Source organism: Microcaecilia unicolor, chromosome 1 (assembly GCF_901765095.1).
Source record: "Microcaecilia unicolor chromosome 1, aMicUni1.1, whole genome shotgun sequence".
In the NCBI taxonomy this organism is placed as follows: Eukaryota; Metazoa; Chordata; class Amphibia; order Gymnophiona; family Siphonopidae; genus Microcaecilia; species Microcaecilia unicolor.
This window is the reverse complement of record NC_044031.1, coordinates 648,399,345-648,423,241: the sequence shown is the minus strand read 5'-3', so window position 1 is coordinate 648,423,241 and position 23,897 is coordinate 648,399,345. Positions and strand designations below refer to the sequence as shown.

General features: G+C 45.9%; 1 protein-coding gene across 2 annotated transcripts in view; it reads left to right on the top strand.

Moving 5' to 3' along the window:
* Positions 1–7,471: 7,471 nt before the first annotated feature.
* Positions 7,472–23,897, top strand: part of CARNS1 (carnosine synthase 1) — a 119,996-nt gene continuing 103,570 nt past the window's right edge. Inside the window, exon 1 of one of the 2 annotated variants that reach the window (XM_030185665.1) lies at positions 7,472–7,566. The gene's annotated coding sequence lies outside the window, so the exon portion shown is untranslated. The remainder of the gene's footprint in view (positions 7,567–23,897) is intronic. The other variant, XM_030185657.1, reaches the window with a different exon arrangement.

The window sequence follows — 23,897 nt, the reverse complement described above, 5'->3', positions numbered from 1 at the left end:
AATATGGCTGCCATGAACCTCTAGCAGCAATCTTGCTAGATCAATGCTGGAAATCACAGTAGCCAGTTTGACTGCATAAATGGGATGGGCAGAAGCAACTGGGGATTGCTCCTGTCTCAACTAACCACTAGATCACTAGAGTGCTATGGCTGGTCTTGGTGGTGGTGGTGGGGGGGGGGGGGGGTGACAGCGGCAGCAGCCTATGGGTTGGTCCAGGAGAGGGGCTTCTTGTGTTCAGGGGTGGAGGGAGGGAGGAAGTGGGAGTTCCTTCGATTTGGAGGGTGGGGGGAAAGAAGGAGGAGATCCACAGGACATAGAACGAAAAGTGTCAGTTTCAGCCGAAAATACAATGAAACAAGGCCAAATGTGGATTTCGGATTGGTTTCAGTGCCAAAGTCAAAACTGAAACAAAAATTCAGTCAGCCTCTACCAGATAGTGCCACTGAATATCAGGCCTGACCACCGTGGCACTATTTGGTTAGTGCTGGAGCAGTCTGAGGGTGGAACATGGGCAGAGCTGTAAGCTAACAGGGAACCAATGATATTCAGTGTCGGACCCAGATAACTATCTGGGGAACTAGGATTGCAGAACTTAGAGTTTTAACTTGCCCGGATAGCCATCCCAGTACCAGTTTTGAATATTAGTGGTACTCAGATAACTTCCACCATCAGCCCCACACACACACACACACACACACACACACACACACACACACACACACTCCCCGATATTCATCTGGCAGCAGGCAGTGCTTTGACTGCCCACTGCCAGTGTTAAACCAGGATATTCAATGCTGGGCTGTTTCCGGCGACAGGAATTGAATATCCGGGGGGGGGGGGGGGGGGGGGGGGGGGGGGGGGGGTGGCTGTTAAAAACACTTAACCACTAAACCCAATATTCAGCGGCTGACCAGTTAAGGTATAGCAGGTAAAGACAGGACTGCTATTTATGTGGTCCAATTTAATCAGTAGTCTTATCTGCTGAGTATCTGGCCTAACTGGATATATCACGCAACAGAGCCAGATTAGAAGTAGGTGCCATTTCTGACTGGTTAAATAGGGCTGAATATCAGGGAGTCAGTGCCGGTAGCTGGATATAACACAGAGTGTTTGCTGGGGTCTGGTGATCATTTTAAACCCCCACATTAATGTGATGTAATTAGAAGTAGAGGCTGATACACGTGTTTGTGGGGATTTTAAGAAGGATTCCAATATGTTGGTTTGCCTAGGGCCCACCAAAGGGTTAATCCTGCCCTGGATGAGAAAGGGGAAAGAGGGGAGCAAGTTTTGGTAGATAGCAAGATAGAGGAGAAAGAAAGAAAGAAAGAAGGGAGTGAATTAGAGGGGAGAAAGGGAGAAATGGCCCACTCAGAGGGAATAGAAAGTTGGGGATAGAAGGAGATGACTGGGGATCTTAGTACATAAGTGTTGCCATACTGGGACAGACCGATGGTCCATTAAGCCCAGCACCCTGTTTCCAACAGTGGCCAATCCAGGTCATAAGTACCTGGCAAGATCCCAAATCAGTACAAAATATTTTATGATGCTTATTCTAGAAATAAGCAGTGGATTTTCCAGAAATTTTAAGGAGTGTAAGGGAGAGAGGACCTTGGTTAAGTGAAGAACTGAGGATTAGGTGGCGGGGAGGGGCAGGGCTGGCGTTAGGGGGTGGCAAACAGGGCAATTGCCCTGGGTCCCCAAACCATAGGGGGCCCCAAACCTGCCTCAAGGTAAAGGAGGTACAGGCTGAAAGACAGCTTTTGGGCCTCCTTCCCTATTTCTGCCCTGGGCCCCTGAATGTCTAACCAACCCTGGGGGGGGGAGGGGTAGGAAGGGGCAGAGATAATGTAGGAGGAATGAAGGAGCAATTGTAGGAAAAGGGGCGAGGAACAGGGGAAAGAGAGCTGACAGTAAGAGAAGGAAAAGGAGACAGCAGGAAAGAAGCAGGAAAATGAGGTACAAAAAAAGGAAGAGAAATTAAAATATCTGTTGGTGAAGGAAAGACAAGGAAGGAAAAGACAAAAAGATACCTAACAGAGACAGGGAAAAAAAAGGAATAGTCAAGAGCAGAAATTACAAAATAAAAAACACATATGCTGAGCCAGAAAATTAACCGACCTATGTCTTATCAGATCCAATGTTTGTAGTTAAGGCGTGGAATTATTTGTCTGTGCCCAGGGCTTTGTGGTGTGGTGTTATTTGTTATCCAATGTTTTTATGAGATCTCTAGGGGTTATGACTGGGTTTCTGTATGTAGATAATGTTCATATATTATTATGCCAGTGAGACAGTATTTGCTGAATGCAATTCATTGCCTTAGTTTGAAAACTATTCTAAGTAGCTGTGAAATAGTCATTTGCCAGTCAACTTTTCAAAAATATTACTTCCAAATATGTTGAGAAGAACTCGTCTGAGGACCATAATGTGAACTTCATTTTCCACTACCCTTTGTTGCCTCCCACTCACCCACTCTTGAATCCAGTCTGTCACTTTCCCCCAAATTCTATATAGCATGCCTAGAAATCAGCGGCAAAATTGGCGCAGATTCTATAACAATGCGTGTAATTTAACAAGCTTAACAAGTTAATGAGCGCTGATAACAGCACTTAATAAGCAATAATGAACATTAATTGGCACCGATTATAGAATATGCTTAGTCGGCACTGATTTCAACGCTGATTTTTTAGGTGCCATATATAGAATCTTCCATTTTAGGGCCCAAACCAAAGGTGCTTAGTAAGTTTATTAGTTGCCTGGTCAACCAGTCAAGGACAAGACCTACCATTAGTAGAATCAAGCCGCCTCGGGTCCAGAAATCTTTTTATAGTCCTAAAGATCAAGAGGACAATTCTAGAACGTAAGAGTAGCCATACTGGGTCAGACCAATGGTACATCTAGCCCAGTATTCTGTTTTCCAAACAGTTGCCTAGCCAGGTCACAAGTACCTGGCAGAAAACCAAATTGTTGCAACACAACATACTACAAATTCTAGGGCAAGCAGTTGCTTCCCATGTCTGTCTCAATAGCAGATTATGGACTTTTCCTCCAGGAGTTTGTCCAAACCTTTTTTAAAACCAGATAACTTGGTGCCTTGAATTAGGCACCATAATGGCACACTGAGTGCTAGTTCTGTAATGGCATCTGGGCATATCTACGCCGGTATAGAATACTAGAATAAAGTAACTTTGGTGTGCTAAAACATAGGTGCAACCACTTATGCCAGGTCAATGGCTGGCCATAGTTGGCCATATAATGCATGTAACTGATAATATTCTGTAAGATGGGTGCAATGCTTGGTGACATGTCTCGGCTTCCCCATGCTCTGCCCTTATGTATCCACCCTTCGGGGGGGGGGGGGTCACGGATCTGATATACTGCCTTTCTATGCTACTTTACAGAACAGTACATAGAGGTGAATTCTATATATGTGTCAGACTTGTGAGTTCTTGTACCAAGTAGAGCGCTGCTGAGCCCAGTACTCAGACCAGGTTCCGCTTGGCAGCCGGACAACCACGGGTTTCACCTGCGCTGACCGCTGTTCCCCAGAGGTTGAGCCCTTAGGTGCGGGCGGCCTGCAGGACTTACGAGACGGAGCAGGGAGTGGGGTGGTAAACGTAATGGCCAGACAGGCAGCAGGCAAGAGAGTGATCCAGGTACAGGCAAAGTCAATAGGCAAACAACAGGCAAGAGAGTAATCCAGGCACAGGTAAAGTCAGTAGGCAGGCAGCAGGCCAAGAGAGTAATCCAGGTATGGACGAAGTCAACAGGCAGGCAACAGGTCAAGAGAGTAATCCAGGTACAGGCAAAGTAGTAGGCAGGCAGCAGGTCAAGAGAGTAATCCAGGTACAAGCAAAGTCAGTAGGCAGGCAGCAGGAAAGAGAGTAATCCAGGCGCAGGCAAAGTCAGCAACGAGGGACAAAGTAGAGAAGAAGCACACTACTAAGCAAGTAACACCTACCAAAGTAGAAGCCGAAGCATGGAGTCCAGGAAGAGCTCAGCTGATAAAGTGCTGGCATCTGACATCAGCAGGGACCAGCAGGGAGAAGGAGCACAGCCATAGGACAAGAGCAGGGGGAGGAGGAACCGGAAGACCAATAGGAGAGAACAGGGACGCCGAGAGGGGGGACAGGGGGGACAAAAGTCCCCGGGCCCGGGCCTCCGGAGGGGGCCCGGCGCCACCGCAGTCAGGCCCACCCGCCGTCGCTCCCGAACTAACTAACCTTAAATGCCTCCTTCCTTTCCTTTCACCACCTTCGCGGCAAGCAGCAGCAGGGCAGGCCACTCCTTCCTTCTGTGTCCCGCCCTCACCTGACGTAACGTCCGCGAGGGCGGAGCACGGAAGGAAGGAGAGGTCTGCCCTGCTGCTGCTTGCCGCGAAGGTGGTGAAAGGAAAGGAAGGAGGCATTTAAAGTTAGTTCAGGGCCCGGTAGCGGGTGGAGGGGGGGCCCAGCGGCGACGATGACCTCGGGTGGAGTGGGGTGAGGTGGGGGGGGGCCCGGGGGCGGCCTTGTCCCGGGCCCGGTTCTGGCTCTTGGCTGGGAGAGAAGCAAGGGAAGCCAGGCAGAGAGAGAGAGAGAGAGAGAGCAGACCCAGGTGCATGGAAACAAAGCAATCAAAGAGCCTGCAGCCAGAGAAGAACTACAAACACATGGCTCAGGGCTGTGCCAGTCAAGTATGCGTGTCGACGGGACCCCACACAGCCCGAGGATGCCACTTGCGTTGAGGTAGGGGACATGACAATATGGCGCTGAAAAAATCAGTGCAGAAAAAAGCACTATTCTAAAGATAGATGCAGTTTAGAGAATAGCACTTAGACGTGGCCATTTGCAGCAACTGAAATGTGGTGCAAATCTTCACGCCTAAATTAGGAGTGTTTCCCCATTATTCTATAACTATGAGCATTAATTTGAGGAACACCTCCATTTCGCCCATGACCCTTCCATTTCCACACCCCCTTTTGAATTCACGCATAAAATTTAGGTGTAGGTCCTGTGCCTAAATTTACGCATGTTGATTCCAATGAAATCTAATTCATGCCAATAATTGCTTGCTATCAAGCCAATTTTAGGTGCTAAATAGCTCATTTTCAATTAAATTGAACGTGCCTAGATTTGCGTGCACAATTTTTTGCAGCTTTTATAGAATTCAGGGAATAGTGCAATGGCACGTGCAAATGCCAAGTAAGGTGCCAGTTATGTGTGCAAGACATGTGTAACTGCACACGCCCAATTATAAAATTGCCCTTCACCTCCCCCCCCCCAAATTCTATAAAGCTGCACACCTAAATTTTACAATTAGGGGGAAATTCTATAAATAATGCTGAAACTTCAGCACTGAAAAGATCAGCACTGAGCCCCTGTTCAATAAAAGATGCCTAACCTTTATAGAATACTGGCATAGTGTGCATGTCGAACCTAACTTTGGGCATCTAACTTACATCTGATAGAAACATATCTTAGTCTGGTACCCAAAGTTAGGTACAGATCGGCACTGTTTCATAACTTGACACCTAACTTTTGGGAATACCCATAATCTGCCCGTGCCCCATCCATGGCTACATCCCTTTTTGGTTGTGCACAGGAAAAGTTAGGCACCATTGGGCAGATGATCAGAAGCCCTGCACTGTTCCAAACAGTGGTCTTAAAATAGCACCGGAACAGTGTGGGGCTATACCACCCCTATGATGAGAGCTAATAACATGCAAATTTAAGCACGCTACTAGCTCTGATCATAGGGGTGAAGTGCAGGAGGATTGTGCCTGAGCATGCACTCAGGCACAGGTCTGGGCATCAAAACCCAGACCTGTCAAACATTCCAAAGGGCTAGCCCTTCACACCCTCCAGCAACCACGACCTGCCCAAGCTCCCACCCCGGACAGCAACACAGGGGGCTCGAGGTCCAGTGAACCTTCAGCCTTCCTAACATCCCCCTCCAACAGAAATCCCCCAGCCTATACCCTGGTGGTCTAGTGACAACTGGCGATGACTGACAGCAATCCCCCCTCTCCCGAACCCTCCCAAACCCTTGCTACCTTGAATGGAGGAGGGATGCGCTGGGCAGGGCTGGGAGTCATCATTTTGGAGGTGACATTCCTCTATTTAAGGTAGCAGGGGTTTGGGAAGGGGGGGGATTGCAGTCATTCGCTGCTACACAACCAGGGTATTGGCTGGAGGTCCAGTGACCTCCACCACTTTCTTCTGTTGAGGGAGTTGTTAGGGGGGCTGGAGGTCCACTAGATCTTCAGCTCCCCCATGTTGGTGTCTGGGGGGTTTGGGGGGTATGGGGGCTTGGGGGGGTTGTGGTCGCCGGGGCCATAATGATTGGGGAGTGTGGGGGGTCTACTGGACCCCCGGATGACACAGCCCAGGCGGACAGCTGCATCCTGCTGCCCAGCTGCTGTCCTGCTTGTCTTCCTGCCCTAATGCTATCTCCAAGCTGGCATAGGGTTTTGAGCAGTAGAGTACAATTGTTCAGTGCTCTCTACTGTTAATCATGGGGGCACCGGAATGAAAGAGCACACCAGCATACATTAGCATGCATTAGTGTGCTACTTGCATTGATCTGCTGTATGCTCTTTCGTTCTGGCACTACGGGTAGCTGATCATAAAGTGCAAATAAATGTGGGAGCTAGTCCAGCGCTAATGGCCTCTAGCACCCGCATTTACCTCTGATCATCTGCCCACATGTTACGGAATAGCACACAGGGCAGATGTGCGTACAGCTTCAATTGAGCATCAATTGAGTGCCAATTGGTGCCAGTTTCCTCATTTAGTTGCACACAGATCTCGGATCCATGATCAAATTCCAGCACCCAACATTCCTCGATCTATATAGAATCTGGGGTTTAGAGTGCAAATTTGTGCATGCAAGTTATAGATTAGGGTCAGTTGTGCGTGCAAATTAATTTTAATAATGAGGTACCTTAATTGGCTTTAATCGTCACCAATTAGCAGTTACATGTGCAACTGCCCTTAGTCGGTATTCTAGAAGTTGCACACACACAACTGTGCACAATTTCTAGGGGGCATGGAAAGGGGAGAGGCATGGGCAGGTCAAGGGTGTGCCCAGGATAAACGGGCACAGGTTACAAATTGACATCAGTTAGGCACACGCACTTATTGAGTTGAACTCAGTAGGAGGCTCTGAATCACATTCACAGCCCATAAGCACTGCAGGGTATCCCAGGATCACACTCTCAGTTCTGAGTACATAGAATCCACCAGTGCATTAGTGTCAGGAATCACACTCCTACCCTGAGACTAAAATGCATTGCAGTGGGACTCACATGCATACCCAGCTTCCGAGCAGAGCCCTTCTGCTTTTCCCCCTGTCTAACATGGGCTGTGTTGTGCTTCTCTTGCAGTGCCTGCCTTGCTAGGCTGATAACATTACAGTATAATGTTGCTCGATAAGCCAGGGAGCCAACTGCGCATGCTCTGAATATTAAGTTTATAAATATGCATAACCAGTAATCCCCTAGAACTGGGAGTGAGCTCTCTCCTCTCGCGCTCTCTCATCCCTCCTCTTCTCCTCCAGCTCGGACAACAGACTAGCCACAGATTCACGGTAAGAAGCAAATTCATCATCTCATTTCGATATATTTTGATTTTGGCGTTCTTTAAGCCGCTCTTTCTAAGAACTTGAAAGTTGGGTGCAAATGCTGCACATATTTTCCTGCTGCGTCTGTAGTGCGAGGCGGTGAAACTAAAGTTTCTTCCTCTGAAAGGTCGTTTCTTTGACCTGTGCTCCGGCAGAGGTTACAGTGCTGATGGCTTGTTCTGTGTTAGGGGGGTTGTGAGTTTTGAATGTTAATTAACACGCTGGTTGAAGTGGTGATGCCTGTTACTGTGTTCTTAAGTGGAGGGCTTTACATCAGCGAGTCGGGGCTTTGAAATGAAAGTATAAAATGGTAATAAAGCTGATAATTGATATTTATTTTGTGAGTTATACAGTACCCTTCATCCAAATAAGATCTCAGCATGACTTACAATTGTCAGTACTACTGAAACATCTTAGAGTTAGATAACCATTCTAGGGATTAGTGCATCTTTATAAACTTAATAATCAGAGCATGCGCTGTTGGCTCCCTGGCTCATCGAGGAACATTATACCGTAATGTTATCAGCCTAGCAAAGGCTGCATCCCTTTCAAGTGCGTTGCTTTCAGGTACAGCAGGTATTTTAGCTAAAACTTTTCATATGTGCAGCATGCAGAACTTCTTAGAGATGTAAACTTCATTCCTTTCTTTGAACAAAGACATGTTGCCTCAGTGAGCCAAAAAAAGGGGGGGGGGCTTAAACTGCATCCACAGGGTTTCTGTGGGCTATATCCTATCCACACCACTGAGGAAACTTGACAAGACCTCTTTCTTTCATGCCACTCTTAGGATATCATTGGTGTCCTGAGAGTCTCTATCCAGTATTATGACTTCAAGCAGTGACCAAACATTGAGGGGTCGATATTTAGCTAACAGCGGTCAGCATTTATTTGTTATAAGCTGCCACTAGTGTTTTTCCCAGATATTCAATGCCGGGCTATGTCCGGGCACCAGGTAGCCGGTTCAGTCTTATGTGGGTAAAGTGCAATATTCAGTTCTTAACTGCATATCAACTGGAAGCAAACAGGAATAAGAAAACAAAAAATAAAAACTTCATATTACACCAGGGGCAAAATAGATCAAAATCAGTTCTGGGATAAATTAAAACTAATCCCTAATAAAGGAGATCATGGATTCTACCAATCTCATAGAACATTTGAATACAACTACTAAAAACGTTTTACATTAAATAGCCCCTAATTACAAGAAAACTAAAAAATACAAAAGAAATCAAGTAATCAGTAGTTTAATACAGAGCTATTAAAGTTGAAATAAAAATGTAGAAAATTGGAAAGAATATGGTTTTAAAACCCCCCAAAAATGAACAGAATAGTTCAGTTTGGAGAAAAGCCAAATACAAGGCAAAGTTATAGGAAACAAAGAAGGAATATGATTCCAAACTGATGGGATTTACTTTATACATCTGATAATGTTATTTTTGTTACATTTGTACCCCACGCTTTCCTACTCGTGGCAGGCTCAATGCAGCTTACATGGGGCAATGGAGGGTTAAGTGACTTGCCCAGAGTCACAAGGAGCTGCCTGTGCCTGAAGTGGGAACTGAACTCAGTTCCTCAGGACCAAAGTCCACCACCCTAACCACTAGGCCACTCCTCCACACTAATGCTACCCAACTAGCTAATTATTTTCAAGAAAAATTAAAACAATTTGTGTTAAAATTATATGTAACAACCTTCAAAATGAAAATCAGTTATTAGGCTTAGATAGAGATAGCATTCTGGTGGATAGAATTTGGAAAGAATTTTTACCTCCTCGGTGGTCAGAAATAATCTAACGAGGATATTTGCAGCATCCCATTGTTTACTAGGGGTCTGCACTAGTATCAGCACGTGTTTTTCACGCACGCTGAGGCTCCCTTTTCCCACAGCGGATAAAAGGTCTTTTTTTGAGGAAAAGACATGTCCGTGCGGTAAGTGAACCACTTGCCGTGCAGCCCTTTCATGGGTTGGGGGGGGGGGGCACTTACCACCACCCATTGAGGTGGCAGTTTGGGCTCCCGCACTACCCAGGCAGTGTGCGGCACTGCTCGATTACCGCCGGGTAAGCACTGCTAGGAAATAGCGCTTGCTAGGAGTGGAAACTAATCCTGGGCTCCTGTGGTAGTTCTGGATTGGCATGGAGCAAGCCTGTTGCCACGTGTCAACCCTTTAGTAAAAGGACCCCTAGATGTTTGTATACACCGAAACACGGACTGTGTCGGGTCCCTGCTTTATCTGCATTAATAAAATACTGTTGGACAATATCTCCAGCGTTGGATTCGTCCTTGTTCAGCCTTGTTCAGAGTGGAGGAGTAGCCTAGTGTTTAGTGCAGTGGATTGTGATCCTGGGGAACTGAATTCAATTCCCACTGCAGCTCCTTGTGACTCTGGGCAAGTCACTTAACCCTCCATTGCCCCTGGTACAAAATAAGTACCTGAATATATGTAAACCGCTTTGAATGTAGTTGCAAAAACCTCAGAAAGGCAGTATATCAAGTCCCAGTTCCCTTTCCCTCTATTCTTGTCTGTTGTGCTTTTCTGTCCTAGAGACATTCCCCTGCTTCATTTCTTGATCCCTAGATGTTTGCCACACCAATTTTATGAATGAGGCTCCAATAGGGTTTAAAGTTGTACTTGCTGATTGGCTACAGGCCTTTAGGTAGAATTCTGACTATTAGGGGAGAAATAACTCTAACTCCTATACTGAAGAGTATAAAAGATTCACATCAAAATGTAACTAAGTATAGACCTGTAGCACAGAGCTTCTCAAACTGTGAGTCGGGACCCCACGTGGAGTTACAAAACTTGCATTTGGAGTCACAACCTGGGTGGGCTGTCTATAGGTGCTCCATTATTCTGCACCTCCAGGTGGGGTCACACATTTTTATTTGGCTGCAGTCATGGGGTCACAGGCACAAAAAGATTTGAAAGCACTGCTGTAGCGTCTGCGCCTTTTTTTGTTGTTGTTAAACTTATGGAAGGCTAAACAGCTGATGGAATATTTAGATAAATTTGACATCTTACATAGTTCCCTGTCAGGATTTCAGGCAAACTATAGTACAGAGACTATATTAGGGACTCTGTTAGCTGTCATTAGATCATTTATCAGCGAGGGCAAACAGGTACTTATTATGCAGTTTGATCTTTTTCGATCTGGTAGATCACAGTTTCATTATTATCTTACATTAGATGGTATTGGAAAAGTAGGAAATGCACTGAGCTGCTTTTGTGGTTTTCTCACAAGTAGATCTTACAGGGTTAACGTGGATGGTGTATTATCATAAGAATATAAGAACATAAGAGTAGCCATATTGGGTCAGGTCAATGGTCCATCTAGCCCAGTATCCTATTTTCCAAACAGTGGCCAAGCCAAGTTACAAGTACCTGGCAGAAACCCAAATCATGGCAACACTCCTTACTACAAATCCCAGAGCAAGCAGTCTCAATAGCAGACTATGGACTTTCCTTCCCTCCAGGAACTTGTCCAAATCTTTTTTAAACCCAGATACGCTAACTGCTCTTCCTACATCCTCCAGCAAAGAGTTCCAGAGTTTGACTATTCATTGAGTAAAAAAAATATTTCCTCCTATTTGTTTTAGAAGTATTTCCATGTAACTTCCTCGAGTGTCCCCCTAGTCTTTGAACTTCTGGAACGAGTAAAAAATCGATCTACTTGTTCTACACCATTCAGAATTTTGTAGACCTCAATCATATCTCCCCTCATCCGTCTCTTTTCCAAGCTGATATTTGGCGAGCAGTAGGGCTCTCCCTTATCACCCATTTATAAAATGCCTTGATATATTCACTCAGATTAGAATTGGAGAAAAAAGGATTTAATGTGTCCATCTACACAGATGATGTTATAGTTTGAATTCCTCTATTTTTGAAAAGACTAAGGGGTTCTTTTACAAGTGGGCTTAGCGCACCCTTAAGCGGGTCTTTCCCCGCAAGCTAAGGTCATTTTTGCCGAAGCCAGAAAATAGCTGATTTTCCATTTTTCAAATTAATGGCCATGCACTAATGTTCACTAAACACAATTAAGTTTAGGCATGGAGGAGTTAACTAGGGCCAGTTTCAAAAACAGCCCCGCCTCTTAGATCCTGAAGCAGTGGCACTAAACGCTGGCCATTGTCAGCTAGTGGTGAGGGGGAGAAGGAACTTGCTCTAGCATAAGAAGTTACATGTGCCGGTAGCAAATGCGACTGAAAGATAAGTTTCCTTTCAGTTTTCAATAATTCTTATCTGTGTGTAGCCATAGTTGTTTAAACAATTGATGCAAAGCAAAAAGGGGTTCACAATATCCACAAAATTCAACAGCACAAAAGAAAGTGGAAAAGAAACCAACGTCAAGAGATCAGTCCAAACTCAGGGTAAGATACTCCAATAAGCAATTTTATTTGGACCCTACACGGTCCGTGTTTCGGCTTTTAAAAAAAGCCTTCATCAGGGGTCGATCAGTGAGTGCGCAGTTGTATACTGATTGACAGTGGAGCATATGAATTGATCTCTCTAAATGCAAAGAAGAATACTGTCTTACACCAACAAATTCAATTTTTTTTTTCAATTTGAATTTGTTGGTGTAAGACAGTATTCTTCTTTGCATTTAGAGAGATCAATTCATATGCTCCACTGTCAATCAGTATACAACTGCGCACTCACTGATCGACCCCTGATGAAGGCTTTTTTAAAAGCAGAAACACGGACCGTGTAGGGTCCAAATAAAATTGCTTATTGGAGCATCTTACCCTGAGTTTGGACTGATCTCTTGAAGTTGGTTTCTTTTCCACTTTCTTTTGTGCTGCTAAAACAATTGATGCAGCAGCAATGTGAATGAAAACTGTATTGCAACGAAAGCGATAGCAGCAACTAGCTACCCGTCACCGAGATCAAAGGTTTTTTTTGGCCAATGACGAACAGAGGATCACTTTGGATCCGTTTCAGCTCTAATAGATTCTGTTGATCTAGGAGCTCTGTGAGGCCATTTTTACTTTGACATATGCACTTGTTCACACAGAGTGCAGATTTTTGCATTTTCATCACGTGGAAGTAATTGTTTACTGTATATCATGCACTAATGTTGCCATTAGTATGCAGCCACTAACAAAAATTAGCATGTGAATCCTTACTGCCACCTATTTTTATAGGCGGTATGAGCTCACACGCTAATCACATGTTAATCAGTTAGGGGTCCTTTTACTAAGCGGTGGTAGGCTTGCCAATTTGGAGCTACCTCTGGCTCCATACGGGCACTGGTGGTAGTTCCAGCCCCAGTGCGTGCCATTTCCCATGCTAGGGAAAACTGGCCACAGGTTGTTAGCATGGTGCTAACCCAGCGGTAATCGGGCAGTGCCGTGTGTTAACCCGGATACTGCTGGGTTAGCGCGGGAGCCCTTATTGCCACCTCAGTGGGTAGTGGTAAGTGCTCCCCCCACATGGCCATGTGGTGAGAACAATCTTACCACATGGCCATGTTTTTTTTTTTTGCAGCCTTTTTAACAATTGCAGTATAAAGGGCCACAGCACGCAGCAAAAATGGCCCCTGTCGCTAGTGCAGGGCCCTTTTTACTGCAACTTAGTAAAAGAGCCCCGTGGAGGGGCATAATTGAACGGGGCCGGCCATCTATATGGGTGGCCATCTCCAAGGCCAGCCCCGGAAAGTGGCATACCGACCGTATTATCGAAACAAGATGGCCGGCCATCTTTCGTTTCGATAATACTGTTGGGGCCGGCCAAATCTCAACATTTTGGCCTGCGTTACAGATCGCCGCCATTGTTTTTTGCCGATAATGGAAACTAATGGCGACCATCTCAAACCCGGCCAAATCCAGTGCATTTGGTCGTGGGAGGAGCCAGCATTTATAGTGCAGTGGTCCGCCTCACATGCCAGGACACCAACTGGGCACCCTAGGGGGCTCTGCGGTGGGCTTCACAAATTAGTTTCTCTTTAGCTGATACTCATTCCTTTGAGAAGTAGGCACATGCCCCTCTATTCTATATATGGCACCCAAATTTGGGCACCCAAAATTGTGTTTGATCCTGAGATCCGTTCAAGGGTGGATTGAAGGTGGTTTGGGGGTGGTCTGAGCCCCCCACTTGGCCATTGCCTGACACCCCCTGCCACCACAGCTGATGCCTCCACTGCCCCAGTCCTACCTGAGGGGTCCTGGTGGTCTGGCGGCCTCTGCAGGGGGCATGTTCTTTCCTGCCCACTGCACTGCCACTATTCCCCCCGCCTGCCGGCACACCAGTGTTTTAAAAATGGCAGCCGAAATTTCCCGTGGTAGTCTTGCAGGACTTCCACAGGGAGTCTCGGCCACCATTTTTAAAATATGATGGTGTCATGTGGGTGGGGGGGATAGTGGCAGCCCAGTGGGCCGGGCAGGAAACAACATGTTCTCCCTCCCCCCCCCCCCCCCCCGCAGAGGCCACTAGATCGCCAGCGGCGCGCCGGGCATCTGGGCCCTCAGGCTCAGCCCGGTTGCCCGAATTGTCAGTCCGCTCCTGGATCCATGCACAAATAAATTACATAAATTAACAATCGATAATTAGCTGTAAAGAATCAATTATTGATGTTAATTGACTCTAATTTAGATTGCATATGGATCTGACTGTGTGCAGTTCTATAAAGATCTGCACCCAAATCATCTTGCATGCAACCCAAAAGGGAGCGTGGCTGTGGGAGAGGTCAGGGGCATTCCAAAGAAGGTGCGTGCACAAGTTACATGCTAGGATTTACAGCAGATTTCGGTTGTTGTAAGTCCTCGTGCCCTTGGGTGTCGGAATACAAACTAAGCACCAGAGCATTCTTTATAGAATAACGCTGAGCGTGACTTTTTCCTGGTAGCATTTACTGAATCTGGCCCATTGTGACCCAGTTCCATAGATATCTCACAGGGTGAAGTGTCACGTAGTGAGAATCAGGTGTTCCTTCTCATTGCAGTGCACCGGTACTGCTATAGATGATAATAGGTGCCTAACTGCATGAAAGACATTGTTGTGGTGGCTCTTTCGCTTCCATAATGCTCTATTGTCCAAGCTTGGGGGGCCTTTTACTAAGCCACTTAAGTGTCTATGTGCGCCAGAATGGAGTTACCGCATGGCTACTGCTTGGCTCTTGTGGTAATTTAATTTTTGCCGTGCGACCGATACTCACGGCCAAAAACTAATTTTCTGCCGTGCCTATTGGACGTGCGCCAAGTGCCATTTGGCGCACGTAGCTCATTACCGCCTGGTTACCACATGAGACTTTACCTCTAGGTCAATGGCTGATGGTAAGGTCTGAGACCCAAAATGGACGCACAGCAATTTTCATTTTTCCGCACATCCAATTTTTTTACAGGTGCTCTGAAAAATGATTCTGCGTGTGCCCAAAACCTGCACCTACAGTACCGCAGGCCATTTTTCATCACACCTTAGTAAAAGGACCCTGAGTGACTATAATCTTGATTTTCATGAAACCGTGACGGAAGATAGAGTTCAAGAAAAACTTGTAAGATGAAGAAGTGCAAAAGAACTCTTTCCAGTCCAGCCAGAAGGGTGTCCATCAACTTTTGACGTATTGGTTGTGCACTCCAAACTGTAGACATTTAGGAGTAGATTCTGTATATGGCACTGTAAAATTCAGTTCTGAAAAAAAATATGCCCAGGTGTATTCTTAGGCACGGTTTATAGAAGACGCCTAAGGCCCGTCCGCACAACTAAATCTAGTCATGGTGTAAATTCCGGCGACTAAGTTAAGCGCAGAGCAGATGTATACTATAACAGCGCACATCATTTTGTAGAAATGCCCTCAACTCACCCATTCCACGCCCATGGCCATGCCCCCTTTTCAGCAGTGCACATTATAATTTAAGTGCATCACTTTATAGAATACACTTAGCGAGTTGTGCGTTTAAATTCTAATTAAAGCCAATTAGTGTCAATCATTGCTTGTTAATTGGTAATTACCAGCGCTGTTTGGCTTAAGATAATTAAGTTGTGCGTGCAATACAGGATAGGACCTGAATTGCGTGTGCAACTGAAGGTCAAACTATATAGAATCTAGGGGTTAACACAGAATAAGCCTTGATTGTGTGATGAATGTTTGTGGGACTGCGTTCTCAGTAAGCGCCAGGATATTCTTGATACTGAAACATGCCTCTCTGCCATCTGTCTCCAAATTTCCAGTGCCCCTGTGTACTCTGGTGACTTTAAATGCCAGCTTCTGAACTTGCAAGTATATTTCCTAGGAATGAAATGCGGTTCAGAGGGAGGGAGAAGTAGAAAAGAAAAATCAGGATACAGACTGGGTGCCAGGAGAGGTCCTGGGATTCCTGTTTTCTAACCCCAGTGCTATTATTGGCTTTCTGTGTGTTTTGATTAAAAGAATAATTCCAGAACTGAGCAGTTATAATTAGATTGCCAGAGTCACCTCGTAGGACCTTGTCCTATAAAAGAACATAGATAACTACTTTGCTTTATAGAATATTAGCATAATTGCTTAAATATCAGCTTAAAAGTTATATGTGTTTAGTACTTAAAGGCTGCAGATAAATGCGTAGCTTATAGTATTCTACACTGTGTTGAAAAAAAACTATACAAAGCTTGTTTTATGCATAACTCTGGCAAAACTTGACCAATTTCAATGAAATTTGGGACATATTATTCTGAATAAATTTGCTGTAAGCCTACACTCACGCCAACCAAGGCTGGGGTTTGGTACATTTTACAGAACGGGGAATGGGAGGAGCAAGAGTATCCAGAGCAGAGGAGAGAATAGTATTATAGGAAGAGACAGCCTCATTGACAGACTTGGATAACATGTAGAGAAGAGATTTGAAACACTGGAGGACAGAGTAGAAGGGTCAATAGCCTGAAGATTCCTAAATGTATTGGTTAAGATTGGACGGGACTGGGGAGGAGGGTGTTTAAGTGTGAAAGTTATCAGATGATGGTCAGAGAGGGGAAGGAGTTGAGGCACAGAAACTGGAGAGTGACCAGTTTGAGAAGAGGATAAGATCAAGACTGTGACCATTCTGGTGAGTGGGGGCAGTGGAGCACAGTTGAAGATTGAAAGAGGATGTTAAAGCAAGAAACTGAGAAGCATAAGAGTCAGAGGGATCATTAGCATGAATGTTAAAATTCCCAAGAATGAGGGAAGGAGATGAAGGTTCAAGAAAAAAGGAAAGCTAGGCATCAAAGTCAGTGAGAAAGGAAGAAAGGGACTTATCAGGGGGTTGGAGAGGCAGAGGAGCAAATAGACGGATGGAGTGGACTTCAAAGGAAGAAAAACAGTGAGACTGAGGTGGAAGAAGAGGTTGAAATCTACAAGAGGGTGAAAGTAGTAGCCCGACACCACCTCTGTGGCCAACCGGGCGAGGAGTATGGGAGAAAAGATAACCTCCATGACATAGGGCCGTGACTGAAGCAGAGTCTTCAGGGTAAAGCCAAGTTTCAGTTAGGGCAAGCAGATGGAGAGTACAAGAGATAAAGAGGTCATGGATGTAGGAAAGTTTGTTACAGACAGACCGGGCATTCCACAGAGCACAAGAGAAAGGCAGGGAAGAAGGGGGGAGGAGAGGAACAGAAATTAGATTGGAGATATAACGGTGTGATCTGCACAAATAGGATGAGAGTTAATGTGGAGGACCAGGATTGGGATTAATGTCCCCAGCGGAGAGCAGGAGAAGGAGCAAGAGAGTACGGAGAAGAGTAGGCAAGGTATGACGACAGCGACGAAGGCGAGATGTACTCAGATAGAAAGGAGATGGATGAATGGAAGGAAGGAAATGTTGAAGGTTGAGAGCTGAGAAAAAGGAAGAGGAAAAAAGAGATGGTGAGATGATGAATACAGAGGGTGGACAGTGTGTTTCTGCAGTGTACAGTGGTTTCAGATGGAGAAACAGATTAGGAAGGGACAGTACCAAAAAGAAATGGAGCCATAAGTACCAACTGGGAGAAAAATAAATGTAAAGAGAAAAATGTCCTGGCGCGCAGCACCTAGAGCAGAGGCCCTGAGTGGATCGGAGTGGACCTGGGAGTCACCCCAGAGAAGGCTGTAAAGGATATGCAGATGAGCTGCAAGTCCTCCACAGCACCTGAAAGGCAGGCGGTGGTAGAGCTGGGCACCTCTCAGCTGAGGAAAGGCTTACCAGGGGTTAGGCCGAAGCCAGCATTCCTCCCCCTGAGGGTCACCTCAGGGGGAGGAATGTTGTTGCCATCCAATTACTGATTGTTAATGGCTTGTTAATCTATTAAGATGCGCAGGCCTTTCAGCAGCACACCCACATTTCAGAGCCTAACTTTGAGCATCTCATAAAATGCAAGGGCCAGTATATAAATTGCATGCATGTGAATCCCGTCCGTGCTCCAATCCCTTGCAAATACATGCTATGTAAGTTAATGGCATATTCACAGAATAGTGTTTATGCAGACTTTTGGCAGTTACACATGTGGGGTACACGAATTAGCATAAATGTCATTATTCTAAACATTTATGTGCTACACTAAGCCAAGTATAGAGAAAGAGGCAGAATCGCAGGGATAAATGTATAGGAGTTGCTAATCTGTACCAAGTTTCAAGTTTATTTATATCTTGTTATACTTCCCAAGAGTGAACAATCTGAGCAGTTTACAATAAGTCAATAAATTCTAATATAAAAGAGTAGGAAAGAACTATGAAAATCAATAGGAAAGAACTGGACAGGAAAGATATTTATAGGATTAGAAGAATGCTTTAGTAATGGCTGGTGGACCGCTCTTCAAGAGGAGTGAAGGTGGGAGGAGGGTAAGTGTAATCAGCATTAGTATGGACCACTGTTCCCTCTAAGCTGAGTGGGAGTCCTTCAATTGCATTGCTGTCAGAAGGGGGTGGTGGTTCAATTTTGTCTTGTCAATTACTAGGGACAGGTAGGTTCCTTAGAGTCCTGTAGAGCTTGCCTGTCCCTCACTATTGAAAATGTGATAGTGAAACAGCACCACCCAGTGGCCGGACTGTAGGTGGAGGACTCCTGCTCAGCTTAGAGGGAACAGTGGTATGGGCTACAGTTCAGTTAAAGAATGCATCACGAAATAAGAAAGTTTTCAGTTCCAATTTGAAAGTTGAATGGGAAGGTTGCAATCTGAAGTGTAGTGGAAAGGAATCCCACAAAGTGGGAGCTGTTACACTGAAAATGTGACTACTGTCTAAAGCTATGATACGGAAAGTGGGAATCGTTAAACAGTTTAGCTTTGATGACCAAAGGGACTGAGAAGGAATGTGTGTGTGTGGGGGGGGGGGGGGGGGGGGGATCAGAAGGTGAGATAGAGAGAGAGAGACCACAATGACAAAAAAAGGAGTGGATCCAGTCAGTGCCAGGTTTTCTGGGCATTGCCTCACTGATATCACCCAGTTTCATCAAGTGGGCCTGTTCTGGTGCTGGGGCTCTGGATAATTGCCCTGCATGCCCCATAAAATAAGCCCTGCCTAGGAGGTCCCTTTGTAATAGTCCTCAATGCTAGATCCACAAATATTACTCTAAGCCCCCCATGCAAAAATTATTTCCATTATCTTTAAAAGAAATAGCAGAGGGTAGTCCAGCGTTCAGACTGGGCATTTTCTTTTAACAAACCTTTAGTATTACTTGTATAGCGCTACCAGATGTATGCAGTGCTTTAAAACATGCAGAGTAGGTAGTCCCTACTCTGAAGTTTACAGTCTAATGTGGAGCCACTCAGATTCAACCTTTAAGCAGTACTCGTGTCACGGGCCAAAGAGGGAGAGCCAGGGCCGCTGAGAGGGGGGGGGGGGGGGGGACAGGGGAGGCAAAATTCCCCAGGCCCAGCCTCCAAGGGGGGCCCAGCGCTGGGGTCTCTCTTAGAGAGTTGCACGGGGACAGAAATCTTACCCATCCCCGCCCGTCCCTGCTGGAATCTTACCCGTCCCCTCCGGAATCTTACCCATCCCCACCCATCCTCGCAAATATTTAACCCATCCCAACCCATCCCAACCCGTCCCCACCCGTTCCCGCAAGAATTTAACCTATCCCCACCCATCCCCGTAAGAATTTAATGGTACATAAAAGAAAATTCCAGTCAGCTCCCTCAGTCTCTCTCTGGATTTGAGCCACAGCACTGTAGGCAAGGAAGCAACGGAAGTTGGAAGTTGGAACACTCTGGTGCGCACATGTAAGACTTGTCTCCAATTCACTTGCACTGTGTGCTGAGAGGTCACCACATGCATGCGCCAGTAGGTCAGGTGACATCTGATTCTCATGCCTGTGTCAGTGCTGAGGTCTGTGCACCAGCCTGGTAGCAAAGAGGATTAATAGTAACATAGTAAGTGACAGCAAATAGACCTGAACGGTCCATCCACTCTGCCAATAGTCACACTCATGATCAATTCATCATTAAATCAACGAGTGTGATATTATATACATGATTATGGTCTTTCTTTCGTGTTTCTGGAACAAAGACCACAGAAGTCTATCTGGCCCTATCCTTATGTTCCAACTACTGGAGTTGCCGTTGAAGCCCACTCCAGTCTATTTGTCTTCTCATTTGTGGGACACAGACCGTAAAAGTCTGTCCAGCACTGTCCTCATGCTCCAGCCACTGAAGTTGCTGTCTAAGCCCTTTCCAGCCCATCCTAAACCAGATTGCCATGTATGAGACACAGACCATACAAGTCTGCCAGGTATCAGCCCTAGTTCATCACAGCCAGAATCGCCATCTAAGCGTCACTTGACACATCCACACACATGCAGCCATTTAAGGTTAGGTTTTATATAACTTCCATTTTCTAATTAGAGATCCTCTGTGTTCATCCCATGCCTTTTTGAATTCCGTTATCATTTGTGACTCTACCACCTCCTTAATGGAAGACTTTTCACATTTGTGCTGTTAAAGCAAGGAAGAAGAAGAGGAGGAGAAGACAGCACTCAAAGAAATTGGTATTCGGTAGATGAGAGGCTGGTGCAGGTGCAGCTTACACTTCTACGAGAAGACCGCAGAACTGCTTCCATCCCCGCGGGAACCCTGCAGGAACTGCCTCCGTCCCCGCGGGAACCCCGCAGAGCTGCTTCCATCCCCGCGAGAACCCCGCAGGAACTGCCTCCGTCCCCGCGGGAATCCCGCGGGTTCCATGGGATTCCCGCGAACCCCATTCCCGTGCAGCTCTCTAGTCTCTCTCTCCTGCTCCTGATGGGCCCCGAGTGATCGGGTCCTGACAGGAGCAAGAGAGAGAAAACTTCGGCACCGGGCTCCCCTCCAGAGCTGCTCTTCACTCACTTCTACCGCAGTGCCGAGTGGCTGCTTTTCCCCCTCAGGCGCATGCTTGGTTTTGAAATTGAGCATGCGCGACAAGAGAAAAAAGCAGGGGCAGAGCAGGCGGAGTGAAGAGTAGCACTGGATTCCTCTGCTGGCAGGGCCTCAGGATCCCTGCCAGCCCCATGGTACCTCAGTTGTGGCAGCGGCGATCCTGTGGGGAGGGGGTCGGGAGCGGCAACGATCCGGGGGGGGGGGGGGACGGTGGCGGCGATCGGGGGGGGAGGCAGTGGCCCGGGCCCGGCTCAGTCTCTCGGCGGCCCTGGGGTGAGCTCTTGTGCCACAGCCAAGTTGACACTGCCCAACTGGCCTAAAGGCTAGGTAGGCCCCGACTAGCAGCAGGCAAGTCACAGCCAGGCTAGGACCAGGGCGGCCAAATATAGAGGTACACCAGAAGAGACATACAGGAACAACCACCACAAACTGAGAGGTTAGAAGAGTTATGGTCTTCCATGTAGCTACTATTTCTTCGAAATGCCGAAGCGAAGAGGAAGGTCGGCTGCTGTGGGGACCCCGCGCCGGCTCTCAGCTTCAGTGCCGGGTCCAATAGAGTCTTTTCTATGGAGACCAGAGGTGACTGAAAGAACGGGAGGCGGCACGCTTGCGACAATCAGGCAGTCGGGTTACCATATGGCCAGGGTTACCATATGGCTCCAGAAAAAGGAGGACGGATTGAGCCAACCGGGTTTTACTTCCATTGCTTTAAAGCAATGGAAGTAAAACCTGGCTGGCTCAATCCGTCCTCCTTTTTCTGGAGCCATATGGTAACCCTACATATGGCTCCAGAAAAAGGAGGACGGATTGAGCCAGCCGGGTTTTACTTCCATTGCTTTCAATGGAAAGCAATTGCTTTCAATGGAAGTAATTGAGCCAGCCAGGTTTTACTTCCATTGCTTATGGAAAGCAATGGAAGTAAAACTCGGCTGGCTCAATCCGTCCTCCTTTTTCTGGAGCCATATGGTAACCATTGTGGAGACCTGGGGTCGCCTGTGCTTGATGTTACCCTAAGCCCCATTCAAGGAGCTCCTCCCCTGCAGCCCCAGTGTGCTATTTCCCCAGTGGAATCTCTTGTTCAGCCACAGGGAGGTGAAGCTGAAGTGGAGAGACCAGGGGTCCAGGAAGAACAACTGGAGAACAAAGGAGTGTTAAACTCCTCTAATTTAGAAAGTGCCCTGGGGGAAGCAGCAGGAGACCGTTTGAATGCAAGTGAAAAGAAAGCTGAGGAGAACATTTCTACTGATAAGGTACAGACTTTAAACTTTCCACAATTTTTAGAAGAAAAACCAGCTGAAGTAACTCTGGAAATTCTCTGGGCCTTAATTGTTAACCTGGGTAAGGTTTTATGCCCTCAAACTCAGGCTCTTGAGACCAGGACAAAAAAATTAGAAGAGGAAGTGGAGAGGTGTGGTAGCCGGGATACCTTTTTTGTTGTATTAAGTTATGTCCAATAAAAAAGGTATCATCTTATTTTCTTTTCCATGTTTTATTTTGTTTGATTTCTATTGAAGAGGAAGTGGAAATAGTAAACAATGAAGTAAAAAAAATTGCAGTGAAAGTTGAGACTCAGGAGAAAAATGTTGTAAAATTTCAAGAAACTCAAATAACAATGATAAAAGATAATATGAATATGCGGAGGAAGATTGAGTCCTTGGAAAACTCCCTGAGATCAAACAATTTAAGATTTTTTAATTTTCCCAGGGTGCCTTCGATTACACCCAGGGAAATGTTGAACAGATACTTAAAGGAAATTTTTGGACTTAAAGAAGATGCTATTCCCCCTTTCTCCCAGGTATACTATCTACCAAATAATCCAACAGAAGCACAATTGTCCGCAAATCAAGCTGAACCTCCTCTGGATGTTTCAGCTATCCTAGAGTCTTCTGACATTGACTTGGCAGTTCCTTCTACTTTATTGGCAACTGTTGCGTTAACTTTGGATAAAGTATGGATTATGAAAATGTTCTTTAAGAACAGAGATAAAGAGTTCATAGGTCTTAAAATATCAATATTTCCAGATGTGTCTAAAGAGACTCAGAAAAGACGTAGGCAGTTTTTACTGCTTAAGTTAGACGTTCTCCAGATTGGGGCTACTTTTCTTCTTCGGTACCCATGTAAATGTATAGTCCAGTTCCAATCAGTAAAATATGGTTTTTTTTGAGCCATCACAGCTTACAGAATTCCTTGTAACCAAACGTTCTTTGGGGTTAAGAGAATGTTAATGTCTATTGGCATGCATTTTGAGCTCTGTTAATATATGACACCTTGATCTCAGACAGGTTTTTATAATTTCCTTGTAAATCTTTCTTATTAATAGCTTCACTATTGATAATCTTGGATCCAGATTTGAGGACTTGAGTGTACTTATACATAATTTTCTTTCATTTATTAATTACTAGTAAAAGAGGCCCGTTTCAGAGCAAATGAAACGGGCGCTAGCAAGGTTTTCGTCGCCATCACCCCCCTCCCTCCCTCCCTCCCTGGCCAACCCCTTTGTTGTTCTGCCATTGCTCCGCCCCCAACATCATGACGTTTGACGTGAGGGCGGGGCCCGGAGCAATTTCCCCCCCCGCCTCCCTGCCTCCCTCCCTGCCAACCCCTTTGTTGTTCTGCCATTGCTCCGCCCTCGAGGGCGGGGCCCGGAGCGATTTTGGTGGCTTCACCACCACGAACCTTCGAACCTTTTTGAAGGATGTCAGGGCTTGGCTTCAGTGATGTCAGTGTCCTCAGAACGTTGAGGGTGAGTTTTATTATAGTAGATTATCGAATGTATAACTTTCTGTAAAAGCTTAGGCTTGATAAGATTGTTTATCAATTATATTTTGAAAAAAAAAAAGAGTTACAGTATTTGTTCTATCCTGGAATTGTATTGGGCTTAACAAGTCACTAAACTATTGGGCCTTATTAATAACAACTTTTAAAAAATAAGTAGTAATGAATCAACTGGAAACATGTCCAAACTTTGGTACCTGCCATATTCACATTATTACTATTATTATTATTTTCAAACTGTTAAAATCAGT